This window comes from Triticum dicoccoides, chromosome 1B (assembly GCF_002162155.2).
Source record: "Triticum dicoccoides isolate Atlit2015 ecotype Zavitan chromosome 1B, WEW_v2.0, whole genome shotgun sequence".
NCBI lineage: Eukaryota > Viridiplantae > Streptophyta > Magnoliopsida > Poales > Poaceae > Triticum > Triticum dicoccoides.
In genome coordinates this window covers 604458672-604471621 of record NC_041381.1, presented here as the reverse complement: position 1 = coordinate 604471621, position 12950 = coordinate 604458672, and positions in this window count along the sequence as shown.

The window sequence follows — 12950 nt, the reverse complement described above, 5'->3', positions numbered from 1 at the left end:
CGCCGCCGCGCCCCCCCGAGAGAGCAGCGCCGCTGACCGAGCAGGGCGCCCCGCGCCGCCGCCGCCGCCTGAGCCGGGAGAAACGAGGCCCCGCCGCCGCCAGCACCAAACGGGCTTCGCCCGCCGGTGCGAAAGGGCGGCGGCGAGGGAGGAAGACGAGGGAGGGGGACCGGCCGGCGACGCTCTAGGGTTTCCCCCCGGTCGCCCGCGGGGACGACGCGGGAGGAAGACGAGAAAATGTCTACCTGGATCAGAAATAAGCTATTTAGGACCATTTGTCTGAAGAACCATGTTTGCTAGCTGATAAGAAAACAAATACGTGGACACTAAAAAATGGTTACTATATATCACCCAAAAACCACCTCTTGGAAGGAAATGAAAGAAGAAAGAATGTGGTTTTGCTGCTGTCCTGCAAAGAGGAAAAAGAATGAAGTCGCTTAACCTCTTTTTTGGCATAGGTCAAATACATTTCATGTTGGACAACCGTTTATAGTCAGTGAGTGCAATAATTTAAAATGTCACTGAAATTATTGAGAAGTTTTGGACAAAAAGCTGCCAAAAAGTCGTACTCCTTCCGTCTCGGTGAATAAGTCATTCGCGTAGTTCTAGGTTGATGATTTAACTATCTAAATTGTATTATATGTGACAAAAAATATATATTTAGAAACTACATCCATGTAGAGATCTAGTGATATACTTTTTATGACATATAACATATATTTAATTCTCAAATAAATGACCTAGAACTACGCGAATGACTTATTCACCTAGACGGAGGAAGTACTACCATATACTCCCTTCTTTCCGGTTTATATGGCTTAACTCCAAAATTTCACCAACCAAGGTAAATGATAACATAGTGGGGAGTAACTTAGACTAGTAATATGCATATGTTATTAGTCTATGTTACTACCTTCATAATGGGTAGTAACATATGGATAGTAACATGCAAGCCTTCATTAATTGAGATATAGACTCATTTTGCCTCGGGGTGTGTTATGTTACAGTAACATATTATGTTACCACAAGCATCTTTTTCCTCGTTAACTCCATGCCACATAAGCAATTGTTTCTTGGGATGTGTTATGTTACTACCTAAGTTACTCCCACTATGGCTAGCCTAAGTGATGGAATAATTTTGGTAGTTTACAAAAGCACTCAATTAATTCGCTCGTTTTCGTCAAATAATTGTGTTTACCAATGCATTAATTGCAATGCATGCATGTGTGACCAATAAATAACTACTACGTACAAAGTTTCACCTACATTGGTGAGTTCTATTTTTATCTTCGCATACATGCAGTGATTTATTGCACCTTGATATCTAAGCGTGTGATGAAACACGCTGGAAGCCTGGAACCAGCCTGGTTGCATGCATGCCATTCCGGTGGCGCCAAGGCAGAGTGGCAGACGTACCGGACTAGTCTCACCGCCGGCGGCCGGCCGGCCTATCGTTGCAATGTGGAAAGAGAACAAGCCGAGGGAGGCGAGGATGACTCTTTAGTTCTCGTGCATTGATGTGGCGCCTTGATTCTCGTGCGTGTGCGTGACCCTTCGTGCCAAACGCAAGTCCTCCTGTGCAGTAATTTAGCCGCCCCTTCGAGTTGCCGGCCTGGCTTGGGAACTCGCCGGCCGGCGGGGAAGCCGAGACGTTGCGCTAGGACCGTCGTGTATAAAAGCACCAGCCAGTATGGGCGGTGAAACGTTGTCAGCCGTCAGCCACGCACAACCCCCACTCTCCCGCCAACATGGACTGGTCCTCCCTTCTGCCGGAGCTCATCGACCGCATCGCCAGCTGCTTGCTGAACACCGCCGACCTCGACTGCTACATGGCCCTCCGCACCGTCTGCCACAACTGGCGCGCCGCCACCGCCGACCCAACCAACACCATGGACCACCGCTTCCGCCCGCACAACTGGGTCATGCTGGACTACCCGACCCACGGCCAGGACGCCCATCTCCTGGTGAACACCGAGACCGGTCGCTACCACTGCAGGAGCATCCCGATGCTCCGCAACTACTACGTCGTCTCCGTCACCGTCGACGGCCTTCTCGTGCTGGCCGGCAAGGCCGCACCTCACGCCTCGTGCGTCCTCAACCCGTTCACTGGTCACATGGTCCGGTTCAAGGCGCGCTTGCTTCCCCACGTGATGGCGGCCGCCGTCTCCGGCTCCTCGCCGCCCTACCTCGTTCTCTACTGCCATGACTCTCGGAAGCTGTACAGGGCCAACCCTGGCAGCGAAGAATTCGTCAGGTACAAGAAAAAGTACGGGTACCCTCTGGTGAGGAAGGCTGTCCAGGGCTGCGTCGCCACCGACGGCCACGAGGGAGTGCTGCCGCCGCTTCCAGCTGCGGTGGGCGCCAAGATCGCTGATCTGATGACGCCGGTCGTTGCGGACTTGCCTCACGACGGTATCAACCTCGCTCTCTGGAAACGCTGTTTCACGGTGGAATCCGCCGGAGAAACGTTGGTCGTCTTCAAGCTCGGGAATCGCGTGGAGGTTTTCATGTTGGACAAGGACGGAACTACGCTCGAGCGCGTGAATAGCATCGGCAATCGTGCCATCTTTATCGGCGGCTGCCATAGGTGCCTCTCTCTCGACGCCGATAAGCTAAAGTTTCCGTCCATCCAACTATCCAAGGCAACTGCATATACTTCACGGAACGTCTGGCCTCGCCGTCCACTGGCATATATCACCTCAAGGATGGAGAAGGAGAGCAATGTCCCATTGGAGCCGCACCTTCTGCAAACCTGCCAACCTTCCTGTGTAATCCTTTGACTGCGCATCCTTTAACCATCACTCTGCTGCTCTCCATCTACACTTTCAACGGTCAGTCTGGTCAAGTGTCGAAGGTATTGGAGTACGAGGATCGTCTTCTTGAGCAGCTCTGGTCTGGTGAACTGTCGCTTGAGGACCTTATTCTCCGAGCCTCTCAGGAGGGGGATACTGATTCGGACGATTCAATTTAGTATCCTTATATTTTGTTCGGCGTTATATATGATGAGTCCATTGCAGTACTTCTGTATTTTCTGTCATGTGTTCTTGATGTCCTGTACTGAGTCTGCAACAGACGGCTGGTTGCGTCTTGAAATGTTTAATATCAATGCAGTGCTTTATCACTTTTGTTCTGCAAAGTTTTATCATAGTACTTCAATCTGGTGCATTTGCTGTAGAAAATGTTTGGTGAGAAAAAAAAAACCAGTAATGTGTGGTGTGTTCTGACGACAAGTTCTGATAGTTGCTAGAAACGCGCGGCATTACACCGTGTGGATTTCAGCGACTTGTGCTATCCATTTGCAAACTTTAGAACGTGTGAATTTTGACAAGTTACTAACTTACTATCCATTTGTAGCATACAACGATGCCAGAATGCATCACATTTGGAGTAAAATTCCATGTATAAAGAAGTTAGGTCTGTATTTTGTTTTCTTAACAAAAATGTATGCCCATCAATGAATCATTCCGCTGCTCTCCGTCTACACTTTGAACTTGCAGTCTCATGAAGTTTCCATAGTGTCAGAATACGAAGATATATAATGATCTTGAGCAGCTCCGATCTGGCGAACTGACGCTTTCTGACCTTCTTCTCCGTGTTGGAAAGCCGACACAGGCTCACGCTTCAGGTGTGTGCATCTCCTCTTCTGTTGCAACTGAACTCGGGTGTGTGTATCTCCTGTGTATATAACACCCATGTACAATCTATGGAATATAGACAGAGTTCATCAGTCTAACTTGGTATCAAATGTCTCTCGCTTCCTCCCTCGCTTCTCACGTCCGCTCCGTCGCACTCGCTCGTTGGGAGACACCCAAGCTAGTGGTGAAGTCAGGCTCAAGAATCTGTGGGGTCATTGTCAACATTTTAAAAAAGTTTCTCCACAATTACAGTGTTTTTTGGCTGTTTTCCTTAAAAGTCATGGGGTCAGCTGACCCAACATAGAATCGCCAGTGGCCGACGCCCCCTTCATCCTGCCATGCATCGCCCCCGAGCCCGTGCCGGCCGCACCGGTCCCCGCCACCAACCCGGCCCCGCCCGCTGTTCCGGCGCTCGTCTCGCCGAGCACCCGCGTCCTACGTCGCGAGGGTGCCATCCCCGTGGACCGTGGTGCCTCCTCTCTGCGCCGTCCGCCCTCACGGATGGGCCCTTGCCCTCACTCCACTTCAGGTGCACGCTGCCCCACCCCGTCGATGCATCATATTAACATCTCTTTGTACATCCCCTTCAAGCTCTGCCTCGACGTAGGTGTTAAGACTTAATTAACACACGTTAATTAAGGGTTAAATCTCCACTTATCCTAACCACCGAACGATTGCTTTAGGCAACCGATGCAACTCTTGTAACAGTCGCGTCTTTACGGATGCGCCCCTTCGGGGACTATAAATATGTATCTGTTCATCATCAATAAGAGATTGATTCACTTTACAACTCTCTCATTGTTCTCTGTCGATCGATATCTTAACACGTTATCAGCCATGCTAGACTCTTAAGGCAGAGCGAGAAGGCCACGAACACAGAACGTCGCCGATGGCTCGCTGGAAAAGAAGAGCGAAAAGGATGAACTCTGCAGCGGAGCCATGCCTCCCGGCGGAGCAATTCTATCGGCGATTAGGCTGGCGCTCGGGCACATCAACGAGGCGTGCATGCACAAACCTCCTCAACGCCTCGCGTGATTCCCAGCGGTACCGGCGCTCTCCGGCGCGGCGGACTGCAGCATCAAGTCTTGGCACGGATGGCGACATCAGTCACGGCGGCGCCAAGAGATAGCGAGATGGATCGATCCCTACTCAGACAGAAACAGGAAGAAATCCTTGAACAAGGAAGACGCACAGATCAGGACACGGGCGTTGGCATCCACGATCAATTGATTAGTAACTGCCCTCTTCACGGCAAGACTTGGAACGGCGCCTCAGGCCATTCACCAAAAAGACAGACAATGCATCAGTTTGCATGCATCCGTACAAGAAATTGATTTGGAAGAATCAACTTCGTTGTCTTTTGTGATTATTATCACAGATTTAATCATGTATATATCTTCTACTCATCTTATGCATGTACTACTCGCCCGGATCGAGCATGTGAGCATGGAGACACCGATTGCTACTCCAAGCAGGATTCAGGAGAAATTTTTCATCGGCGATGGCGGCAAGCACGGCCGATCTCCACAGAGATGCGGAATCAGATCCGTCAAATGGATCGATGATTATCCCGGTTTGCGTATCCACTCACTAAATTAATACATGAATTGATTGGTTTTGACCACGTATTAGTTTTTGTAAACGTGAAATAGTTTGAGGAAAAGACGCCTCTCAAGGGGCGATCAACTCATATATTTATAGTGGTGTTACAAGTCTTGGAGACCAAGAAATAAACCCTATACGCGTATATGTACAACCGTATGCAAACGGAATACGCGAGATCTATACAAAGTTATACGTTAACATCCCCCCGCAGTTTGTGCGTCGGTCGAACGCATAAACTGTACCGAAAGTCCAAGAAGAGCTGAGTCGGTAGGCCCTTCGTCATGATATCGGCAAACTGCTGTGAGGATGGCACATGGAGAACCCGGATCTGACCGAGAGACACCTTCTCGCGGACGAAGTGGATGTCAATCTTGATGTGCTTCGTGCGGCGATGCTGGACCGGGTTACAGGCCATGTAAACAGCACTGACGTTATCACAGAAGACAACGGTGGCGGATGATAGCGGACGATGAAGCTCGAGGAGTAGTTGACGAAGCCAGCAACACTCAGCCACGACATGGGCCACGGCTCGATACTCGGCCTCGGCACTGGAGCGAGACACCGTGGCCTGGCGTTTGGAGGACCAAGACACCAGGTTATCACCGAGGTAGACACAGTATCCAGAGGTAGATCGTCGTGTGTCGGGGCATCCGGCCCAATCCGCGTCAGAGTAGGCGGTGAGCGAGGTGGCCGGTGTGGAGTGAAGTTGTAGACCGAGGTCGAGGGTGCCACGAACATAGCGAAGAATCCGCTTAACGAGGTTGAGATGAGGTTCCCTGGGAGCGTGCATGTAGAGGCACGCTTGCTGAACAGCATGTGCAATGTCAGGGCGAGTGAGCGTCAGGTACTGAAGAGCCCCGGCAAAACTCCGGTACTCCGTGGCGTTGGGAATAAGAGGACCCTCGTCGGCGGAGAGCTTGCAACGGGTGTCAATAGGCGTGACACACGGGTTGCAATCCATCATGCCAGCGCGCTGAAGGAGATCGATGGCATACTGCCGCTGCAAGAGAAGCATGCCGGAAGAGGACCGAGAGACCGAGATCCCGAGGAAGTAAGTCAGGTCCCCGAGATCGGTCATGGAGAACTCCTGATGAAGCCGGTCGGTGATGTGCTGGAGAAGCGCGGCGCTGGATGCGGTGAGGATGATGTCGTCCACGTAGAGGAGCAGGTAGGCCATCTCAGAGCCGTGCCGAAGCACGAACAGAGACACGTCGCTCTGAGAAGCCACAAAGCCCAGTCGATGAGCGTGATGAGCGAACCGCTGGTACCAGGCGCGGGGCGCCTGCTTGAGCCCATAGAGTGACTTGTGGAGCAGGCAGACATGGTGAGGACGTGTAGGGTCGACGAAGCCAGGTGGCTGCTCACAGTGGACCACCTCGTCAAGATCGCCATGGAGGAAGGCATTCTTGACGTCCAGCTGATGAACTGGCCAAGCATGTGAGACGGCGATGCTGAGCACGACGCGGATCGTGGCCGGCTTGACAACGGGACTGAAGGTCTCGTTGTAGTCAATGCCCGGCTGCTGCGAGAATCCACGGACCACCCACCGTGCCTTGTACCGAGCGAGAGCACCGTCAGCACCAAACTTGTGCTTGAATATCCACTTTCCTGAAACAATGTTAGCACCAACCGGTCGAGGGACAAGAGTCCAAGTGCGGTTCTGAAGAATTGCATCGTACTCCTCAGTCATGGCAGCACGCCAAAGGGGATCCTGGAGAGCAGAGCGATATGTTTTGGGAATAGGAGAGAGAGAGGAATGTTCAGCTGATAGATTAAGTTTATTAATGGGCTGAAAAATACCACGCTTGGTGCGAGTGAGCATGGTGTGAGTGTTGGTGGTGGAGGCGTTGCTGTCGCGAGAGCGTCGAGAAGGCGGAGGGGGTGGTGGTGGAGAGGGGGATGGGGATGGTGACGCAGCCGTGACGACCGTAGGAGCTGGCTGCGTGGCGACCAGGTCGAGAAGAAAATCGAGATCGTCCGGAGACTGAGCGGTGCGAGTGGTGGCGAAAGGGAAGGTATGTTCGTCAAAAACGACATGTCGTGAGATGATGATGCGGCGTGTCGTTAAGTCGAGGCACCGATAACCGCGATGCGATGCAGGGTACCCAAGAAATACGCATGCGGTGGAGCGAGGGGCGAGTTTATGAGGTGCTGTGGCGGACTGGTTGGGGTAGCATAGGCACCCGAAGACTCGTAGGTCGGAGAGGGAGGGGGGTTTTTGGTAGAGGAGGGTATACGGGATCCGGAAGTTCAAGGCTTGGCTTGGGCGACGGTTTAGTAAGAAGGTTGCGACGGCAAGGGCCTCGGCCCAGTACGCAGGGGGCATATAAGCTTGGAACAGCAAGGTGCGGGTAATGTCGTTGAGCGTGCGAACTGCTCGTTCGGCCTTGCCGTTTTGAGGGGAAGTGTATGGGCAGGACATGCGGAGGTGTATACCGTGGCCGGAGACCATGTGCGAGGTGGCGCCGGAGTCCATCACCCAGGCACCCGGCGTGGAGGGGCCGGCGGCAGAAGACCCAGTGGTGGCGTTGAGGGCGGCGACGAGGGCGGAGCAGTCCCATGCAGGAGCCGGAGGATGGTAGGGCACCGCGGGTGGAGGCGGGTTGGTGCCCCACGCCTGGCCATGCAGGGGAGCCAGCTGGGTCGTGTAGGCGACCTGGCCCGGGGGCACCCAGGTGGACTGACGGGATGGTGGTGCCGGGGCGGTGGACCGCGGGGCTGGCCCGAGGAGGCCGGCGCCCCCGGTGGCAGCAGCCGGAGCGCCGTAGGGGCGCCAGGTGGGCTGCATCTGCTGTGTCTGCCCAGTGTAGGGGTTGAAGCAGATCCACAGACCGGGCGCGGCGGCAGGGTTGGCATGGTTGGAGTTGGCGCCGCTCCCGCCTCCGTTCTTCTTCTTCCTCGACCAGCGGCCACCTTGGCCGCCATTGCCACCGGAATTGCCACCGCTGGAGGAGCCGGTGGTGTTGTCGTAGAGGGCGACTTGGGATGGCAGTGGGCCGCCCGGAGCGGCGTTGGCGAGCTGATTCTCGCGGAGGAGGAGGATGGAGCGGGTCTGCAGGAAGGTGGGGGCCGGAACCTGCATCGTGACGAGGGTGGTGATGTCGGAGAAGCAGGTGTTGAGCCCCCGGAGGCAGGTGAGGACCAGGGTTTGGTCGGTCACGGGTTGCCCCACGTCCACGAGCGCGTCGGAGAGCGCCTTCAGGCGATGGCAGTAGGCGGTGATGGTGAGGTCGCCTTGGACGAGGGCCCGGAACTCCGCCTCGAGGTAGACGGCGCGAGTGAGCTGATTGTCGAGGAAGAGGTTCCGGATCAGCGCGTAGGCCTCGTACGCGGTCTGATCTTGAGCCATGATTGTGTCGAGGATGTCCTCGCTGATGGAGCCGTAGATCCACGAGCGCACGACGAAGTCCTGATGCTGCCAGTCCGCCGAACGGTCATCCAGCGGCGTGACGACGGAGATGTGGCCGGTGAGGTCGTACTTGCCGAGGAGGACGGTGATGAGCATACGCCACTTGGCATAGTTGGACTTCTGAAGGTCGAGGACGACGGGGACATGCGTCTTGACGCTGGCGACATGGACTGCCTGGGACACCGGCGATGCAACGGATGAGGTCATGGCCTCGGCGGTCTGCGTCTGGAGCGTGGATGAGGTGGAGACCCCGAGTGCAGGGGAAGTGGAGGGGGAGGTCGACATGGCGGCGACCTGGGGGGAAGGAGGAGCTGCGGCGGCGCGGATGGAGGATGGCGGCGGCGGCTTAGGGTTTCGGTGGCGGCGGAAGCTAGGTTCTAGGATGTAGGTCTGATACCATGTAAACGTGAAATAGTTTGAGGAAAAGACGCCTCTCAAGGGGCGATCGACTCATATATTTATAGTGGTGTTACAAGTCTTGGAGACCAAGAAATAAACCCTATACGCGTATATGTACAACCGTATGCAAACGGAATACGCGAGATCTATACAAAGTTATAGATTAACAGTTTTGAACGAATGAACTAACCATTGCGTATACTAGTCTTGGTTGTTGCTGATCGGGACGGCGACCCATCGCATGGAGCGCTACCGTAAGCAGGTCGTGGAAGCGGCGGCCTCAGCGCAACGCGCGCATCGGCGGCTCGCGGCTCAGCGTCCAGCGCACGGCGAGACGCAAATTCGTCCTCCCAGACCGAGGTGACGGAGCGGGGGCATCCGATTGCACGGTGCGCCGCGGCGCACTGGTCCTCCCGACTGGCGTCGCGCGAACATGGCCGTCGGCTTGGCCCTCCCACAGTCCCACTGCGCATGCCGTAGATGGCCGCCTCGGCGACCGTGAGGACTGCCTCCAACCACGATGCAGCATGGAAGACCGAGGCCGGCGATGCTCCCGAGCGAACGACGCGGCCCTCGACTCGCATCCGTGCAGATCGGCGGGGCCCGAGGCAATGGCCCTCTACTGACCACGTCAGCGTCGCCGTCCGGCACATGCGCGCACGATGCCCTCGATGCGACGGTGACCTTGGCGCCACCGACCCACTGGAGGCACGGCTAGCGCGAGCGCGCATGGTGGCCCCAGGCTGAATCAATGGTCCAGACCAATATTTGCACAGCCTTCAATTTTAAAGATTTCGCAAATTGGTTCTGTTAACAGTGCTATTTACTAGCATTCATCTGTTTTAGACCCTTTTCAGTATTTGTGCCTTCAAATACTGTACTCTCTATTGAGTAATGTGTACTCCAGAATGAGATTGTGATCTAAATAATTTCCATGTTCATGACATGTTCAAATTATTTATCTTCACTATTTGCAATTGAGATTTTTAATCTCTTGCAGAATAAACTCAGTACTTCCATATTACTCTTTCTCTGTTGAGTACGATGTTTTCCGGGATGTTTCTATGATGTATATATTTCCATGTTTAACACATGTTGAGATTAATATGTCTATTTGCAATTGAGATTTTAATTTCTTGCAAATACAGATGCAAAATTTAAAGTGGTTTCTTCAAATTGATACTTGGGATAACAAGGTAGTCATATGGATCCACTGCCTACGCAGATTATCAATGAGTAATGTTAAAGCCAACATTTTGTCGTTTCAACATTATGATTGCTTACAAAGTGCTCTCTCATACATTTTACTAATTCATGACATAAGGCATTAGGAGTGGGTATCTACTGATTTCATCAGATTATACTCTCTAGTGTTACGAGATCTACTCCATTTTGGAGATTATCTTCAAGGTGTCATATTTAGCAATTTGAGATTCACACTAATGGTTTTAAGATAATTTCTTGAAATACCCATTGATTTTGCTAAGTTCATTACAACATCAACCATGATGGTCTTTAGTTTACTGGTTGTAAATTAATTATCTCTGGTTTACCCATAGAGGTAACATATGGCTATAGAGTTTGAGACATTCACCCTCAATGGCCACAACTGCCCTATCTGGGCCATGGACATCATGATCACTCTTGTGTCTTGTGGGATAATGTGTGCAATCCTGGATTCACCTCTAGTTGGGATCACACCGCTAACAGAAAAATGGTATCTTATATATCATAAGGCATTAGATTCAGATCTCAGCATCTGTTTATTCTGTATCAGCAATTCCTGGGATACAATGAACCTCAAGGGCAAAGGTTTGAATCTTACTTCAACCTTCAATCCGACATCACCAGCTGTGACGGGACCCTATGGGAGCGGAGAATGTGATGGTTGAATATGCTTTAACCGACATGTTTGGAGACTATGAATAGTCTTTCAATCTCCTGAGTAGTCAATATAATTAATGTCTGTTTATGATGTTGTAACAATAACATAAGTTTTGTTGTCATCATATATTGTATATCACAATATATTGTATCAACACTTTGGTACAAGTACATTTGTATGTATTCTATATATCTGAGTGATTTTCATATTGACAATCTTCATGTCTATATATAGATTTCTACGGGGGTCAATCTGATGAAAGATGATATGTGCCTTGTGGACATATACACCACGAACTCTATACTCAGGGAAGTGGAATGTTTTCCACTCTCGTTGAGAGATAGGAGATAATTTAAAATCGCTAGATGCGATGAGGTATTTGTTGGCTCAAATTGAGTCATATTTACTATCCTTGTGGGTACTCGAGTAACGTCGGGATGCTTTATTGCTTCCCAGGTTTAACTCGTACCCTACTAAACTATGGAGGTATCCGTCAAAATAGTTTCCATATCGAAACTTATGATGACAACAAAGAGAAATAACTTCTCTTTACCATATGCAACGGATATGGCAAGCACATTCTATGTGTATCATCTGGATTGTACGATACATACGACACAACCCGTAGCACATGTTGTGTACGATAGTTTTCCAGAGTGTCTTGTACATGACAAACTTGACATACTCGCTTTGGTCATCGAGACATTGGGTTGAAACAGAAACTATCAGCAATTCCAATAGTTTATGATTATTATGATGCTAAATTCTAATAATATTTGGATTTTATGTGCACTACATGTGACACAGGGAAGCTAATTTTAAGGCTCGCACACCTTAAAGTCTACGTTGAACCACTCAGACTCCTTGAATGAATCAAGTTGAGGTAAGTGGCTCTTCCCATCCATTGACTAGACTATTCAGGTGTTTCATGGTTCTAAAAGGCATCTACATGATTGTCTTAAGTGCGTGCTTTATTCACACGAAACCATTGGCTCATTATCCTGACATCGATTTTAAGCAAATCGGATGGATAACATTGCAGAATTCTCCTTGAATGCCTTCTCTATGGCCCTCGGATTGAAGTTTAGCAATTTGTCCTAATGTCTAGACTCAAAATGGTTTGGTAGAATCCCATCCAAAGAATTGAGCTCATTGCATGATCTTTACTTTGAAATTGCAACTTACCAACTTTACGTTGGAGTCATGGAGTTTTACACGCTCATGACCAAACTGCATAATTTTATTCCCCTCTATCTTTAATACGTGGAAATCTACCAAGTATTTCCTATCTGCGGTAATTCGGTTACACACCGATATCATCACCCCGACATACATCATTGGCCTCTCAACATATAGTTGGGATCTATGTGAGGAATAATTGTATTACCGTCAATACCTCAAGCCCCTCACATGGGGAGTTATTCAAGGCCAGTATGTTGATTCAATGAGGAATATTTCCAGGCATTAGGGGGAGAATTCAAGTACCATAAAGAATGCCAGGAAATTAGTGGAATGTTCAACACATTTCTGCCTCATATCCACGTAATCAAAGAGCTGAACCATGTGTTCAGAAGATTTGCAACATATTGCAAATAACCTGCCAGATTCATTTACTGACTATAAAGGTGTCACACAATCCTACAATCCTGCAAAGTATGCCTGAAAGAGTGGAGGTACCAACAAAATCCACTCCACTTCCCGTTCAAAGCAACAGGGGGAGATGTATGGCAGAAGTACATCAGAATTTAGCTTCTCGCAAGCAAGGATATCAAGGCCTGTGATTCAGTAAATGCAAGTCAACTTCACGTTGGCAGACACCTAATGGGTAGTATACACCCAGTGGACGGGAAACCTCCACCAACCCAGGTCATAGTGCACACAATGACCGGGATATTGGAATACCCGACTTAGCCGCATTGGGAAATCGCGAGCAGTCACCTTGGGTAACGATATTTCCATCAACTCTATATTGATATATAGATTCTGGAGAGAGATATAACCGGAAGTCTACAATTGT